The sequence below is a fragment of the Chenopodium album genome, chromosome 9 (genome assembly GCF_948465745.1).
Source record: "Chenopodium album chromosome 9, dcCheAlbu1.1, whole genome shotgun sequence".
NCBI lineage: Eukaryota > Viridiplantae > Streptophyta > Magnoliopsida > Caryophyllales > Amaranthaceae > Chenopodium > Chenopodium album.
The window spans coordinates 10,751,123-10,763,864 of record NC_137842.1 but is presented as its reverse complement, the minus strand read 5'-3'; the positions used below and the strand labels follow the sequence as shown (position 1 = coordinate 10,763,864).

Sequence of the window (12,742 nt, the reverse complement as noted above, 5' to 3'; positions counted from 1 at the left end):
TCGAAATGCCGTATCTTTGTGCCCGATCGTCCGAATTAAACATTTTTTTTTTCAAATTGGTTATTTTTTCGAGATCTACGCGTCCCAAACCATTTCCCATCCCAAAATAACCGAAAACAAATAAAAATTACGAATTCGGCAAAAAAGGGGTGCAACACGAGGACTTCCCAGGAGGTCACCCATCCTAGTACTACTCTCGCCCAAGCACGCTTAACTGCGGAGTTCTGATGGGATCCGGTGCATTAGTGCTGGTATGATCGCACCCATTTACTTATTGCGCTATTTTGTATTTATACCCTTTCCAGCCCCTGATTTCCTTCGAAATGCCGTATCTTTGTGCCCGATCGTCCGAATTAAACATTTTTTTTTTCAAATTGGTTATTTTTTCGAGATCTACGCGTCCCAAACCATTTCCCATCCCAAAATAACCGAAAACAAATAAAAATTACGAATTCGGCAAAAAAGGGGTGCAACACGAGGACTTCCCAGGAGGTCACCCATCCTAGTACTACTCTCGCCCAAGCACGCTTAACTGCGGAGTTCTGATGGGATCCGGTGCATTAGTGCTGGTATGATCGCAACCATTTACTTATTGCGCTATTTTGTATTTATACCCTTTCCAGCCCCTGATTTCCTTCGAAATGCCGTATCTTTGTGCCCGATCGTCCGAATTAAACATTTTTTTTTTCAAATTGGTTATTTTTTCGAGATCTACGCGTCCCAAACCATTTCCCATCCCAAAATAACCGAAAACAAATAAAAGTTACGAATTCGGCGAAAAAGGGGTGCAACACGAGGACTTCCCAAGAGGTCACCCATCCTAGTACTACTCTCGCCCAAGCACGCTTAACTGCGGAGTTCTGATGGGATCCGGTGCATTAGTGCTGGTATGATCGCACCCATTTACTTATTGCGCTATTTTGTATTTATACCCTTTCCAGCCCCTGATTTCCTTCGAAATGCCGTATCTTTGTGCCCGATCGTCCGAATTAAACATTTTTTTTTTCAAATTGGTTATTTTTTCGAGATCTACGCGTCCCAAACCATTTCCCATCCCAAAATAACCGAAAACAAATAAAAATTACGAATTCGGCAAAAAAGGGGTGCAACACGAGGACTTCCCAGGAGGTCACCCATCCTAGTACTACTCTCGCCCAAGCACGCTTAACTGCGGAGTTCTGATGGGATCCGGTGCATTAGTGCTGGTATGATCGCACCCATTTACTTATTGCGCTATTTTGTATTTATACCCTTTCCAGCCCCTGATTTCCTTCGAAATGCCGTATCTTTGTGCCCGATCGTCCGAATTAAACATTTTTTTTTTCAAATTGGTTATTTTTTCGAGATCTACGCGTCCCAAACCATTTCCCATCCCAAAATAACCGAAAACAAATAAAAGTTACGAATTCGGCGAAAAAGGGGTGCAACACGAGGACTTCCCAGGAGGTCACCCATCCTAGTACTACTCTCGCCCAAGCACGCTTAACTGCGGAGTTCTGATGGGATCCGGTGCATTAGTGCTGGTATGATCGCACCCATTTACTTATTGCGCTATTTTGTATTTATACCCTTTCCAGCCCCTGATTTCCTTCGAAATGCCGTATCTTTGTGCCCGATCGTCCGAATTAAACATTTTTTTTTTCAAATTGGTTATTTTTTCGAGATCTACGCGTCCCAAACCATTTCCCATCCCAAAATAACCGAAAACAAATAAAAATTACGAATTCGGCAAAAAAGGGGTGCAACACGAGGACTTCCCAGGAGGTCACCCATCCTAGTACTACTCTCGCCCAAGCACGCTTAACTGCGGAGTTCTGATGGGATCCGGTGCATTAGTGCTGGTATGATCGCACCCATTTACTTATTGCGCTATTTTGTATTTATACCCTTTCCAGCCCCTGATTTCCTTCGAAATGCCGTATCTTTGTGCCCGATCGTCCGAATTGAACATTTTTTTTTTCAAATTGGTTATTTTTTCGAGATCTACGCGTCCCAAACCATTTCCCATCCCAAAATAACCGAAAACAAATAAAAATTACGAATTCGGCAAAAAAGGGGTGCAACACGAGGACTTCCCAGGAGGTCACCCATCCTAGTACTACTCTCGCCCAAGCACGCTTAACTGCGGAGTTCTGATGGGATCCGGTGCATTAGTGCTGGTATGATCGCACCCATTTACTTATTGCGCTATTTTGTATTTATACCCTTTCCAGCCCCTGATTTCCTTCGAAATGCCGTATCTTTGTGCCCGATCGTCCGAATTAAACATTTTTTTTTTCAAATTGGTTATTTTTTCGAGATCTACGCGTCCCAAACCATTTCCCATCCCAAAATAATCGAAAACAAATAAAAATTACGAATTCGGCAAAAAAGGGGTGCAACACGAGGACTTCCCAGGAGGTCACCCATCCTAGTACTACTCTCGCCCAAGCACGCTTAACTGCGGAGTTCTGATGGGATCCGGTGCATTAGTGCTGGTATGATCGCACCCATTTACTTATTGCGCTATTTTGTATTTATACCCTTTCCAGCCCCTGATTTCCTTCGAAATGCCGTATCTTTGTGCCCGATCGTCCGAATTAAACATTTTTTTTTTCAAATTGGTTATTTTTTCGAGATCTACGCGTCCCAAACCATTTCCCATCCCAAAATAACCGAAAACAAATAAAAGTTACGAATTCGGCGAAAAAGGGGTGCAACACGAGGACTTCCCAGGAGGTCACCCATCCTAGTACTACTCTCGCCCAAGCACGCTTAACTGCGGAGTTCTGATGGGATCCGGTGCATTAGTGCTGGTATGATCGCACCCATTTACTTATTGCGCTATTTTGTATTTATACCCTTTCCAGCCCCTGATTTCCTTCGAAATGCCGTATCTTTGTGCCCGGTCGTCCGAATTAAACATTTTTTTTTTCAAATTGGTTATTTTTTCGAGATCTACGCGTCCCAAACCATTTCCCATCCCAAAATAACCGAAAACAAATAAAAATTACGAATTCGGCAAAAAAGGGGTGCAACACGAGGACTTCCCAGGAGGTCACCCATCCTAGTACTACTCTCGCCCAAGCACGCTTAACTGCGGAGTTCTGATGGGATCCGGTGCATTAGTGCTGGTATGATCGCACCCATTTACTTATTGCGCTATTTTGTATTTATACCCTTTCCAGCCCCTGATTTCCTTCGAAATGCCGTATCTTTGTGCCCGATCGTCCGAATTAAACATTTTTTTTTTCAAATTGGTTATTTTTTCGAGATCTACGCGTCCCAAACCATTTCCCATCCCAAAATAACCGAAAACAAATAAAAATTACGAATTCGGCAAAAAAGGGGTGCAACACGAGGACTTCCCAGGAGGTCACCCATCCTAGTACTACTCTCGCCCAAGCACGCTTAACTGCGGAGTTCTGATGGGATCCGGTGCATTAGTGCTGGTATGATCGCACCCATTTACTTATTGCGCTATTTTGTATTTATACCCTTTCCAGCCCCTGATTTCTTTCGAAATGCCGTATCTTTGTGCCCGATCGTCCGAATTAAACATTTTTTTTTTCAAATTGGTTATTTTTTCGAGATCTACGCGTCCCAAACCATTTCCCATCCCAAAATAACCGAAAACAAATAAAAATTACGAATTCGGCAAAAAAGGGGTGCAACACGAGGACTTCCCAGGAGGTCACCCATCCTAGTACTACTCTCGCCCAAGCACGCTTAACTGCGGAGTTCTGATGGGATCCGGTGCATTAGTGCTGGTATGATCGCACCCATTTACTTATTGCGCTATTTTGTATTTATACCCTTTCCAGCCCCTGATTTCCTTCGAAATGCCGTATCTTTGTGCCCGATCGTCCGAATTAAACATTTTTTTTTTCAAATTGGTTATTTTTTCGAGATCTACGCGTCCCAAACCATTTCCCATCCCAAAATAACCGAAAACAAATAAAAATTACGAATTCGGCAAAAAAGGGGTGCAACACGAGGACTTCCCACGAGGTCACCCATCCTAGTACTACTCTCGCCCAAGCACGCTTAACTGCGGAGTTCTGATGGGATCCGGTGCATTAGTGCTGGTATGATCGCACCCATTTACTTATTGCGCTATTTTGTATTTATACCCTTTCCAGCCCCTGATTTCTTTCGAAATGCCGTATCTTTGTGCCCGATCGTCCGAATTAAACATTTTTTTTTTCAAATTGGTTATTTTTTCGAGATCTACGCGTCCCAAACCATTTCCCATCCCAAAATAACCGAAAACAAATAAAAATTACGAATTCGGCAAAAAAGGGGTGCAACACGAGGACTTCCCAGGAGGTCACCCATCCTAGTACTACTCTCGCCCAAGCACGCTTAACTGCGGAGTTCTGATGGGATCCGGTGCATTAGTGCTGGTATGATCGCACCCATTTACTTATTGCGCTATTTTGTATTTATACCCTTTCCAGCCCCTGATTTCCTTCGAAATGCCGTATCTTTGTGCCCGATCGTCCGAATTAAACATTTTTTTTTTCAAATTGGTTATTTTTTCGAGATCTACGCGTCCCAAACCATTTCCCATCCCAAAATAACCGAAAACAAATAAAAATTACGAATTCGGCAAAAAAGGGGTGCAACACGAGGACTTCCCACGAGGTCACCCATCCTAGTACTACTCTCGCCCAAGCACGCTTAACTGCGGAGTTCTGATGGGATCCGGTGCATTATTGCTGGTATGATCGCACCCATTTACTTATTGCGCTATTTTGTATTTATACCCTTTCCAGCCCCTGATTTCCTTCGAAATGCCGTATCTTTGTGCCCGATCGTCCGAATTAAACATTTTTTTTTTCAAATTGGTTATTTTTTCGAGATCTACGCGTCCCAAACCATTTCCCATCCCAAAATAACCGAAAACAAATAAAAATTACGAATTCGGCAAAAAAGGGGTGCAACACGAGGACTTCCCAGGAGGTCACCCATCCTAGTACTACTCTCGCCCAAGCACGCTTAACTGCGGAGTTCTAATGGGATCCGGTGCATTATTGCTGGTATGATCGCACCCATTAACTTATTGCGCTATTTTGTATTTATACCCTTTCCAGCCCCTGATTTCCTTCGAAATGGTGATCTCTGTGCCCGATCGTCCGAATTAAACATTTTTTTTTTTCAAATTGGTTATTTTTTCGAGATCTACGCGTCCCAAACCATTTCCCATCCCAAAATAACCGAAAACAAATAAAAATTACGAATTCGGCAAAAAAGGGGTGCAACACGAGGACTTCCCAGGAGGTCACCCATCCTAGTACTACTCTCGCCCAAGCACGCTTAACTGCGGAGTTCTGATGGGATCCGGTGCATTATTGCTGGTATGATCGCACCCATTTACTTATTGCGCTATTTTGTATTTATACCCTTTCCAGCTCCTGATTTCTTTCGAAATGCCGTATCTTTGTGCCCGATCGTCCGAATTAAACATTTTTTTTTTCAAATTGGTTATTTTTTCGAGATCTACGCGTCCCAAACCATTTCCCATCCCAAAATAACCGAAAACAAATAAAAATTACGAATTCGGCAAAAAAGGGGTGCAACACGAGGACTTCCCAGGAGGTCACCCATCCTAGTACTACTCTCGCCCAAGCACGCTTAACTGCGGAGTTCTGATGGGATCCGGTGCATTAGTGCTGGTATGATCGCACCCATTTACTTATTGCGCTATTTTGTATTTATACCCTTTCCAGCCCCTGATTTCCTTCGAAATGCCGTATCTTTGTGCCCGGTCGTCCGAATTAAACATTTTTTTTTTTCAAATTGGTTATTTTTTCGAGATCTACGCGTCCCAAACCATTTCCCATCCCAAAATAACCGAAAACAAATAAAAATTACGAATTCGGCAAAAAAGGGGTGCAACACGAGGACTTCCCAGGAGGTCACCCATCCTAGTACTACTCTCGCCCAAGCACGCTTAACTGCGGAGTTCTGATGGGATCCGGTGCATTAGTGCTGGTATGATCGCACCCATTTACTTATTGCGCTATTTTGTATTTATACCCTTTCCAGCCCCTGATTTCCTTCGAAATGCCGTATCTTTGTGCCCGATCGTCCGAATTAAACATTTTTTTTTTCAAATTGGTTATTTTTTCGAGATCTACGCGTCCCAAACCATTTCCCATCCCAAAATAACCGAAAACAAATAAAAATTACGAATTCGGCAAAAAAGGGGTGCAACACGAGGACTTCCCAGGAGGTCACCCATCCTAGTACTACTCTCGCCCAAGCACGCTTAACTGCGGAGTTCTGATGGGATCCGGTGCATTAGTGCTGGTATGATCGCACCCATTTACTTATTGCGCTATTTTGTATTTATACCCTTTCCAGCCCCTGATTTCCTTCGAAATGCCGTATCTTTGTGCCCGATCGTCCGAATTAAACATTTTTTTTTTCAAATTGGTTATTTTTTCGAGATCTACGCGTCCCAAACCATTTCCCATCCCAAAATAACCGAAAACAAATAAAAATTACGAATTCGGCAAAAAAGGGGTGCAACACGAGGACTTCCCAGGAGGTCACCCATCCTAGTACTACTCTCGCCCAAGCACGCTTAACTGCGGAGTTCTGATGGGATCCGGTGCATTAGTGCTGGTATGATCGCACCAATTTACTTATTGCGCTATTTTGTATTTATACCCTTTCCAGCCCCTGATTTCCTTCGAAATGCCGTATCTTTGTGCCCGATCGTCCGAATTAAACATTTTTTTTTTCAAATTGGTTATTTTTTCGAGATCTACGCGTCCCAAACCATTTCCCATCCCAAAATAACCGAAAACAAATAAAAATTACGAATTCGGCAAAAAAGGGGTGCAACACGAGGACTTCCCAGGAGGTCACCCATCCTAGTACTACTCTCGCCCAAGCACGCTTAACTGCGGAGTTCTGATGGGATCCGGTGCATTAGTGCTGGTATGATCGCACCCATTTACTTATTGCGCTATTTTGTATTTACACCCTTTCCAGCCCCTGATTTCCTTCGAAATACCGTATCTTTGTGCCCGATCGTCCGAATTAAACATTTTTTTTTTCAAATTGGTTATTTTTTCGAGATCTACGCGTCCCAAACCATTTCCCATCCCAAAATAACCGAAAACAAATAAAAATTACGAATTCGGCAAAAAAGGGGTGCAACACGAGGACTTCCCAGGAGGTCACCCATCCTAGTACTACTCTCGCCTAAGCACGCTTAACTGCGGAGTTCTGATGGGATCCGGTACATTATTGCTGGTATGATCGCACCCATTTACTTATTGCGCTATTTTATATTTATACCCTTTCCAGCCCCTGATTTCCTTCGAAATGCCGTATCTTTGTGCCCGATCGTCCGAATTAAACATTTTTTTTTTCAAATTGGTTATTTTTTCGAGATCTACGCGTCCCAAACCATTTCCCATCCCAAAATAACCAAAAACAAATAAAAATTACGAATTCGGCAAAAAAAGGGTGCAACACGAGGACTTCCCAGGAGGTCACCCATCCTAGTACTACTCTCGCCCAAGCACGCTTAACTGCGGAGTTCTGATGGGATCCGGTGCATTAGTGCTGGTATGATCGCACCCATTTACTTATTGCGCTATTTTGTATTTATACCCTTTCCAGCCCCTGATTTCCTTCGAAATGCCGTATCTTTGTGCCCGATCGTCCGAATTAAACATTTTTTTTTTCAAATTGGTTATTTTTTCGAGATCTACGCGTCCCAAACCATTTCCCATCCCAAAATAACCGAAAACAAATAAAAATTACGAATTCGGCAAAAAAGGGGTGCAACACGAGGACTTCCCAGGAGGTCACCCATCCTAGTACTACTCTCGCCCAAGCACGCTTAACTGCGGAGTTCTGATGGGATCCGGTGCATTATTGCTGGTATGATCGCACCCATTTACTTATTGCGCTATTTTGTATTTATACCCTTTCCAGCCCCTGATTTCCTTCGAAATGCCGTATCTTTGTGCCCGATCGTCCGAATTAAACATTTTTTTTTTCAAATTGGTTATTTTTTCGAGATCTACGCGTCCCAAACCATTTCCCATCCCAAAATAACCGAAAACAAATAAAAATTACGAATTCGGCAAAAAAGGGGTGCAACACGAGGACTTCCCAGGAGGTCACCCATCCTACATCCTAGTACTACTCTCGCCCAAGCACGATTAACTGCGGAGTCCTGATGGGATCCGGTGCATTAGTGCTGGTATGATCGCACCCATTTACTTATTGCGCTATTTTGTATTTATACCCTTTCCAGCCCCTGATTTCCTTCGAAATGCCGTAACTTTGTGCCCGATCGTCCGAATTAAACATTTTTTTGTTTCAAATTGGTTATTTTTTCGAGATCTACGCGTCCCAAACTATTGCCCATCTCAAAATAACCGAAAACAAATAAAAATTACGAATTCGGCAAAAAAGGGGTGCAACACGAGGACTTCCCAGGAGGTCACCCATCCTAGTACTACTCTCGCCCAAGCACGCTTAACTGCGGAGTTCTGATGGGATCCGGTGCATTAGTGCTGGTATGATCGCACCCTTTTACTTATTGCGCTATTTTGTATTTATACCCTTTCCAGCCCCTGATTTCCTTCGAAATGCCGTAACTTTGTGCCTGATCGTCCGAATTAAACATTTTTTTTTTCAAATTGGTTATTTTTTCGAGATCTACGCGTCCCAAACCATTTCCCATCTCAAAATAACCGAAAACAAATAAAAATTACGAATTCGGCAAAAAAGGGGTGCAACACGAGGATTTCCCAGGAGGTCACCCATCCTAGTACTACTCTCGCCCAAGCACGCTTAACTGCGGAGTTCTGATGGGATCCGGTGCATTAGTGCTGGTATGATCGCACCCATTTACTTATTGCGCTATTTTGTATTTATACCCTTTCCAGCCCCTGATTTCCTTCGAAATGCCGTAACTTTGTGCCCGATCGTCCGAATTAAACATTTTTTTTTTCAAATTGGTTATTTTTTCGAGATCTACGCGTCCCAAACCATTTCCCATCTCAAAATAACCGAAAACAAATAAAAATTACGAATTCGGCAAAAAAGGGGTGAACCACGAGGACTTCCCAGGAGGTCACCCATCCTAGTACTACTCTCGCCCAAGCACGCTTAACTACGGAGTTCTGATGGGATCCGGTGCATTAGTGCTGGTATGATCGCACCCATTTACTTATTGCGCTATTTTGTATTTATACCCTTTCCAGCCCCTGATTTCCTTCGAAATGCCGTAACTTTGTGCCCGATCGTCCGAATTAAACATTTTTTTGTTTCAAATTGGTTATTTTTTCGAGATCTACGCGTCCCAATCCATTTCCCATCTCAAAATAACCGAAAACAAATAAAAATTACGAATTCGGCAAAAAAGGGGTGCAACACGAGGACTTCCTAGGAGGTCACCCATCCTAGTACTACTCTCGCCCAAGCACGCTTAACTGCGGAGTTCTGATGGGATCCGGTGCATTAGTGCTGGTATGATCGCACCCATTTACTTATTGCGCTATTTTGTATTTATACCCTTTCCAGCCCCTGATTTCCTTCGAAATGCCGTAACTTTGTGCCCGATCGTCCGAATTAAACATTTGTTTTTTTTCAAATTGGTTATTTTTTCGAGATCTACGCGTCCCAAACCATTTCCCATCTCAAAATAACCGAAAACAAATAAAAATTACGAATTCGGCAAAAAAGAGGTGCAACACGAGGACTTCCCAGGAGGTCACCCATCCTAGTACTACTCTCGCCCAAGCATGCTTAACTGCGGAGTTCTGATGGGATCCGGTGCATTAGTGCTGGTATGATCGCACCCTTATTGCGCTATTTTGTATTTATACCCTTTCCAGCCCCTGATTTCCTTCGAAATGCCGTAACTTTGTGCCTGATCGTCCGAATTAAACATTTTTTTGTTTCAAATTGGTTATTTTTTCGAGATCTACGCGTCCCAAACCATTTCCCATCTCAAAATAACCGAAAACAAATAAAAATTACGAATTCGGCAAAAAAGGGGTGCAACACGAGGACTTCCCAGGAGGTCACCCATCCTAGTACTACTCTCGCCCAAGCACGCTTAACTGCGGAGTTCTGATGGGATCCGGTGCATTAGTGCTGGTATGATCGCACCCATTTACTTATTGCGCTATTTTGTATTTATACCCTTTCCAGCCCCTGATTTCCTTCGAAATGCCGTAACTTTGTGCCCGATCGTCTGAATTAAACATTTTTTTTTTCAAATTGGTTATTTTTTTGAGATCTACGCGTCCCAAACCATTTCCCATCTCAAAATAACCGAAAACAAATAAAAATTACGAATTCGGCAAAAAAGGGGTGCAACACGAGGACTTCCCAGGAGGTCACCCATCCTAGTACTACTCTCGCCCAAGCACGCTTAACTGCGGAGTTCTGATGGGATCCGGTGCATTAGTGCTGGTATGATCGCACCCATTTACTTATTGCGCTATTTTGTATTTATACCCTTTCCAGCCCCTGATTTCCTTCGAAATGCCGTAACTTTGTGCCCGATCGTCCGAATTAAACATTTTTTTTTTCAAATTGGTTATTTTTTCGAGATCTACGCGTCCCAAACCATTTCCCATCTCAAAATAACCGAAAACAAATAAAAATTACGAATTCGGCAAAAAAGGGGTGCAACACGAGGACTTCCCAGGAGGTCACCCATCCTAGTACTACTCTCGCCCAAGCACGCTTAACTGCGGAGTTCTGATGGGATCCGGTGCATTAGTGCTGGTATGATCGCACCCATTTACTTATTGCGCTATTTTGTATTTATACCCTTTCCAGCCCCTGATTTCCTTCGAAATGCCGTAACTTTGTGCCCGATCGTCCGAATTGAACATTTTTTTGTTTCAAATTGGTTATTTTTTCGAGATCTACGCGTCCCAATCCATTTCCCATCTCAAAATAACCGAAAACAAATAAAAATTACGAATTCGGCAAAAAAGGGGTGCAACACGAGGACTTCCCAGGAGGTCACCCATCCTAGTACTACTCTCGCCCAAGCATGCTTAACTGCGGAGTTCTGATGGGATCCGGTGCATTAGTGCTGGTATGATCGCACCCTTATTGCGCTATTTTGTATTTATACCCTTTCCAGCCCCTGATTTCCTTCGAAATGCCGTAACTTTGTGCCCGATCGTCCGAATTAAACATTTTTTTGTTTCAAATTGGTTATTTTTTCGAGATCTACGCGTCCCAAACCATTTCCCATCTCAAAATAACCGAAAACAAATAAAAATTACAAATTCGGCAAAAAAGGGGTGCAACACGAGGACTTCCCAGGAGGTCACCCATCCTAGTACTACTCTCGCCCAAGCACGCTTAACTGCGGAGTTCTGATGGGATCCGGTGCATTAGTGCTGGTATGATCGCACCCTTTTACTTATTGCGCTATTTTGTATTTATACCCTTTCCAGCCCTTGATTTCCTTCGAAATGCCGTAACTTTGTGCCCGATCGTCCGAATTAAACATTTTTTTTTTCAAATTGGTTATTTTTTCGAGATCTACGCGTCCCAAACCATTTCCCATCTCAAAATAACCGAAAACAAATAAAAATTACGAATTCGGCAAAAAAGGGGTGCAACACGAGGACTTCCCAGGAGGTCACCCATTCTAGTACTACTCTCGCCCAAGCACGCTTAACTGCGGAGTTCTGATGGGATCCGGTGCATTAGTGCTGGTATGATCGCACCCTTTTACCTATTGCGCTATTTTGTATTTATACCCTTTCCAGCCCCTGATTTCCTTCGAAATGTCGTAACTTTGTGCCCGATCGTCCGAATTAAACATTTTTTTTTTCAAATTGGTTATTTTTTCGAGATCTACGCGTCCCAAACCATTTCCCATCTCAAAATAACCGAAAAAAAATAAAAATTACGAATTCGGCAAAAAAGGGGTGCAACACGAGGACTTCCTAGGAGGTCACCCATCCTAGTACTACTCTCGCCCAAGCACGCTTAACTGCGGAGTTCTGATGGGATCCGGTGCATTAGTGCTGGTATGATCGCACCCATTTACTTATTGCGCTATTTTGTATTTATACCCTTTCCAGCCCCTGATTTCCTTCGAAATGCCGTAACTTTGTGCCCGATCGTCCGAATTAAACATTTTTTTTTTCAAATTGGTTATTTTTTCGAGATCTACGCGTCCCAAACCATTTCCCATCTCCAAAATAACCGAAAACAAATAAAAATTACGAATTCGGCAAAAAAGGGGTGCAACACGAGGACTTCCCAGGAGGTCACCCATCCTAGTACTACTCTCGCCCAAGCACGCTTAACTGCGGAGTTCTGATGGGTTCCGGTGCATTAGTGCTGGTATGATCGCACCCTCTTACTTATTGCGCTATTTTGTATTTATACCCTTTCCAGCCCCTGATTTCCTTCGAAATGCCGTAACTTTGTGCCTAATCGTCCGAATTAAACATTTTTTTTTTCAAATTGGTTATTTTTTTGAGATCTACGCGTCCCAAACCATTTCCCATCTCAAAATAACCGAAAACAAATAAAAATTACGAATTCGGCAAAAAAGGGGTGCAACACGAGGACTTCCCAGGAGGTCACCCATCCTAGTACTACTCTCGCCCAAGCACGCTTAACTGCGGAGTTCTGATGGGATCCGGTGCATTAGTGCTGGTATGATCGCACCCATTTACTTATTGCGCTATTTTGTATTTATACCCTTTCCAGCCCCTGATTTCCTTCGAAATGCCGTAACTTT

General features: G+C 43.1%; 39 non-coding genes and 1 pseudogene across 39 annotated transcripts; all 40 read right to left on the bottom strand.

Moving 5' to 3' along the window:
- Positions 1 to 146: 146 nt before the first annotated feature.
- On the bottom strand, positions 147 to 265 carry LOC145561280 (5S ribosomal RNA). The gene has a single exon (XR_014093833.1). It is a non-coding gene; the product is annotated as a 5S ribosomal RNA (ribosomal RNA).
- A 199-nt stretch (positions 266 to 464) lies between these two features.
- Positions 465 to 583, bottom strand: LOC145561369 (5S ribosomal RNA). Its single transcript, XR_014093916.1, has one exon. It is a non-coding gene; the product is annotated as a 5S ribosomal RNA (ribosomal RNA).
- Positions 584 to 782: 199 nt separating this feature from the next.
- LOC145561319 (5S ribosomal RNA) lies at positions 783 to 901 on the bottom strand. The gene has a single exon (XR_014093869.1). It is a non-coding gene; the product is annotated as a 5S ribosomal RNA (ribosomal RNA).
- A 199-nt stretch (positions 902 to 1,100) lies between these two features.
- Positions 1,101 to 1,219, bottom strand: LOC145561279 (5S ribosomal RNA). Its single transcript, XR_014093832.1, has one exon. It is a non-coding gene; the product is annotated as a 5S ribosomal RNA (ribosomal RNA).
- A 199-nt stretch (positions 1,220 to 1,418) lies between these two features.
- On the bottom strand, positions 1,419 to 1,537 carry LOC145561278 (5S ribosomal RNA). Its single transcript, XR_014093831.1, has one exon. It is a non-coding gene; the product is annotated as a 5S ribosomal RNA (ribosomal RNA).
- A 199-nt stretch (positions 1,538 to 1,736) lies between these two features.
- Positions 1,737 to 1,855, bottom strand: LOC145561277 (5S ribosomal RNA). The gene has a single exon (XR_014093830.1). It is a non-coding gene; the product is annotated as a 5S ribosomal RNA (ribosomal RNA).
- A 199-nt stretch (positions 1,856 to 2,054) lies between these two features.
- On the bottom strand, positions 2,055 to 2,173 carry LOC145561276 (5S ribosomal RNA). The gene has a single exon (XR_014093829.1). It is a non-coding gene; the product is annotated as a 5S ribosomal RNA (ribosomal RNA).
- Positions 2,174 to 2,372: 199 nt separating this feature from the next.
- Positions 2,373 to 2,491, bottom strand: LOC145561274 (5S ribosomal RNA). Its single transcript, XR_014093827.1, has one exon. It is a non-coding gene; the product is annotated as a 5S ribosomal RNA (ribosomal RNA).
- Positions 2,492 to 2,690: 199 nt separating this feature from the next.
- Positions 2,691 to 2,809, bottom strand: LOC145561273 (5S ribosomal RNA). Its single transcript, XR_014093826.1, has one exon. It is a non-coding gene; the product is annotated as a 5S ribosomal RNA (ribosomal RNA).
- Positions 2,810 to 3,008: 199 nt separating this feature from the next.
- Positions 3,009 to 3,127, bottom strand: LOC145561272 (5S ribosomal RNA). Its single transcript, XR_014093825.1, has one exon. It is a non-coding gene; the product is annotated as a 5S ribosomal RNA (ribosomal RNA).
- A 199-nt stretch (positions 3,128 to 3,326) lies between these two features.
- LOC145561271 (5S ribosomal RNA) lies at positions 3,327 to 3,445 on the bottom strand. The gene has a single exon (XR_014093824.1). It is a non-coding gene; the product is annotated as a 5S ribosomal RNA (ribosomal RNA).
- Positions 3,446 to 3,644: 199 nt separating this feature from the next.
- LOC145561270 (5S ribosomal RNA) lies at positions 3,645 to 3,763 on the bottom strand. Its single transcript, XR_014093823.1, has one exon. It is a non-coding gene; the product is annotated as a 5S ribosomal RNA (ribosomal RNA).
- A 199-nt stretch (positions 3,764 to 3,962) lies between these two features.
- On the bottom strand, positions 3,963 to 4,081 carry LOC145561314 (5S ribosomal RNA). The gene has a single exon (XR_014093865.1). It is a non-coding gene; the product is annotated as a 5S ribosomal RNA (ribosomal RNA).
- A 199-nt stretch (positions 4,082 to 4,280) lies between these two features.
- LOC145561267 (5S ribosomal RNA) lies at positions 4,281 to 4,399 on the bottom strand. The gene has a single exon (XR_014093821.1). It is a non-coding gene; the product is annotated as a 5S ribosomal RNA (ribosomal RNA).
- A 199-nt stretch (positions 4,400 to 4,598) lies between these two features.
- Positions 4,599 to 4,717, bottom strand: LOC145561446 (5S ribosomal RNA). The gene has a single exon (XR_014093990.1). It is a non-coding gene; the product is annotated as a 5S ribosomal RNA (ribosomal RNA).
- A 199-nt stretch (positions 4,718 to 4,916) lies between these two features.
- Positions 4,917 to 5,035, bottom strand: LOC145561452 (5S ribosomal RNA). The gene has a single exon (XR_014093996.1). It is a non-coding gene; the product is annotated as a 5S ribosomal RNA (ribosomal RNA).
- A 199-nt stretch (positions 5,036 to 5,234) lies between these two features.
- LOC145561432 (5S ribosomal RNA) lies at positions 5,235 to 5,353 on the bottom strand. The gene has a single exon (XR_014093977.1). It is a non-coding gene; the product is annotated as a 5S ribosomal RNA (ribosomal RNA).
- Positions 5,354 to 5,552: 199 nt separating this feature from the next.
- Positions 5,553 to 5,671, bottom strand: LOC145561266 (5S ribosomal RNA). Its single transcript, XR_014093820.1, has one exon. It is a non-coding gene; the product is annotated as a 5S ribosomal RNA (ribosomal RNA).
- Positions 5,672 to 5,871: 200 nt separating this feature from the next.
- LOC145561265 (5S ribosomal RNA) lies at positions 5,872 to 5,990 on the bottom strand. Its single transcript, XR_014093819.1, has one exon. It is a non-coding gene; the product is annotated as a 5S ribosomal RNA (ribosomal RNA).
- A 199-nt stretch (positions 5,991 to 6,189) lies between these two features.
- On the bottom strand, positions 6,190 to 6,308 carry LOC145561264 (5S ribosomal RNA). Its single transcript, XR_014093818.1, has one exon. It is a non-coding gene; the product is annotated as a 5S ribosomal RNA (ribosomal RNA).
- Positions 6,309 to 6,507: 199 nt separating this feature from the next.
- Positions 6,508 to 6,626, bottom strand: LOC145561363 (5S ribosomal RNA). Its single transcript, XR_014093911.1, has one exon. It is a non-coding gene; the product is annotated as a 5S ribosomal RNA (ribosomal RNA).
- Positions 6,627 to 6,825: 199 nt separating this feature from the next.
- LOC145561263 (5S ribosomal RNA) lies at positions 6,826 to 6,944 on the bottom strand. The gene has a single exon (XR_014093817.1). It is a non-coding gene; the product is annotated as a 5S ribosomal RNA (ribosomal RNA).
- A 199-nt stretch (positions 6,945 to 7,143) lies between these two features.
- LOC145560700 (5S ribosomal RNA) lies at positions 7,144 to 7,262 on the bottom strand. The gene has a single exon (XR_014093323.1). It is a non-coding gene; the product is annotated as a 5S ribosomal RNA (ribosomal RNA).
- A 199-nt stretch (positions 7,263 to 7,461) lies between these two features.
- Positions 7,462 to 7,580, bottom strand: LOC145561307 (5S ribosomal RNA). Its single transcript, XR_014093859.1, has one exon. It is a non-coding gene; the product is annotated as a 5S ribosomal RNA (ribosomal RNA).
- A 199-nt stretch (positions 7,581 to 7,779) lies between these two features.
- LOC145561431 (5S ribosomal RNA) lies at positions 7,780 to 7,898 on the bottom strand. The gene has a single exon (XR_014093976.1). It is a non-coding gene; the product is annotated as a 5S ribosomal RNA (ribosomal RNA).
- Positions 7,899 to 8,097: 199 nt separating this feature from the next.
- LOC145560821 (5S ribosomal RNA) lies at positions 8,098 to 8,223 on the bottom strand (annotated as a pseudogene).
- A 200-nt stretch (positions 8,224 to 8,423) lies between these two features.
- Positions 8,424 to 8,542, bottom strand: LOC145561262 (5S ribosomal RNA). Its single transcript, XR_014093816.1, has one exon. It is a non-coding gene; the product is annotated as a 5S ribosomal RNA (ribosomal RNA).
- Positions 8,543 to 8,741: 199 nt separating this feature from the next.
- LOC145561311 (5S ribosomal RNA) lies at positions 8,742 to 8,860 on the bottom strand. Its single transcript, XR_014093863.1, has one exon. It is a non-coding gene; the product is annotated as a 5S ribosomal RNA (ribosomal RNA).
- Positions 8,861 to 9,059: 199 nt separating this feature from the next.
- LOC145560655 (5S ribosomal RNA) lies at positions 9,060 to 9,178 on the bottom strand. Its single transcript, XR_014093274.1, has one exon. It is a non-coding gene; the product is annotated as a 5S ribosomal RNA (ribosomal RNA).
- A 200-nt stretch (positions 9,179 to 9,378) lies between these two features.
- Positions 9,379 to 9,497, bottom strand: LOC145561360 (5S ribosomal RNA). The gene has a single exon (XR_014093908.1). It is a non-coding gene; the product is annotated as a 5S ribosomal RNA (ribosomal RNA).
- A 201-nt stretch (positions 9,498 to 9,698) lies between these two features.
- Positions 9,699 to 9,817, bottom strand: LOC145561633 (5S ribosomal RNA). The gene has a single exon (XR_014094170.1). It is a non-coding gene; the product is annotated as a 5S ribosomal RNA (ribosomal RNA).
- A 194-nt stretch (positions 9,818 to 10,011) lies between these two features.
- Positions 10,012 to 10,130, bottom strand: LOC145561261 (5S ribosomal RNA). Its single transcript, XR_014093815.1, has one exon. It is a non-coding gene; the product is annotated as a 5S ribosomal RNA (ribosomal RNA).
- A 199-nt stretch (positions 10,131 to 10,329) lies between these two features.
- Positions 10,330 to 10,448, bottom strand: LOC145561260 (5S ribosomal RNA). The gene has a single exon (XR_014093814.1). It is a non-coding gene; the product is annotated as a 5S ribosomal RNA (ribosomal RNA).
- A 199-nt stretch (positions 10,449 to 10,647) lies between these two features.
- On the bottom strand, positions 10,648 to 10,766 carry LOC145561259 (5S ribosomal RNA). The gene has a single exon (XR_014093813.1). It is a non-coding gene; the product is annotated as a 5S ribosomal RNA (ribosomal RNA).
- Positions 10,767 to 10,966: 200 nt separating this feature from the next.
- On the bottom strand, positions 10,967 to 11,085 carry LOC145561419 (5S ribosomal RNA). Its single transcript, XR_014093965.1, has one exon. It is a non-coding gene; the product is annotated as a 5S ribosomal RNA (ribosomal RNA).
- Positions 11,086 to 11,279: 194 nt separating this feature from the next.
- On the bottom strand, positions 11,280 to 11,398 carry LOC145561258 (5S ribosomal RNA). The gene has a single exon (XR_014093812.1). It is a non-coding gene; the product is annotated as a 5S ribosomal RNA (ribosomal RNA).
- A 199-nt stretch (positions 11,399 to 11,597) lies between these two features.
- On the bottom strand, positions 11,598 to 11,716 carry LOC145561338 (5S ribosomal RNA). Its single transcript, XR_014093887.1, has one exon. It is a non-coding gene; the product is annotated as a 5S ribosomal RNA (ribosomal RNA).
- Positions 11,717 to 11,915: 199 nt separating this feature from the next.
- LOC145561359 (5S ribosomal RNA) lies at positions 11,916 to 12,034 on the bottom strand. The gene has a single exon (XR_014093907.1). It is a non-coding gene; the product is annotated as a 5S ribosomal RNA (ribosomal RNA).
- A 200-nt stretch (positions 12,035 to 12,234) lies between these two features.
- On the bottom strand, positions 12,235 to 12,353 carry LOC145561402 (5S ribosomal RNA). The gene has a single exon (XR_014093948.1). It is a non-coding gene; the product is annotated as a 5S ribosomal RNA (ribosomal RNA).
- A 199-nt stretch (positions 12,354 to 12,552) lies between these two features.
- LOC145561256 (5S ribosomal RNA) lies at positions 12,553 to 12,671 on the bottom strand. Its single transcript, XR_014093810.1, has one exon. It is a non-coding gene; the product is annotated as a 5S ribosomal RNA (ribosomal RNA).
- Positions 12,672 to 12,742: the final 71 nt, after the last annotated feature.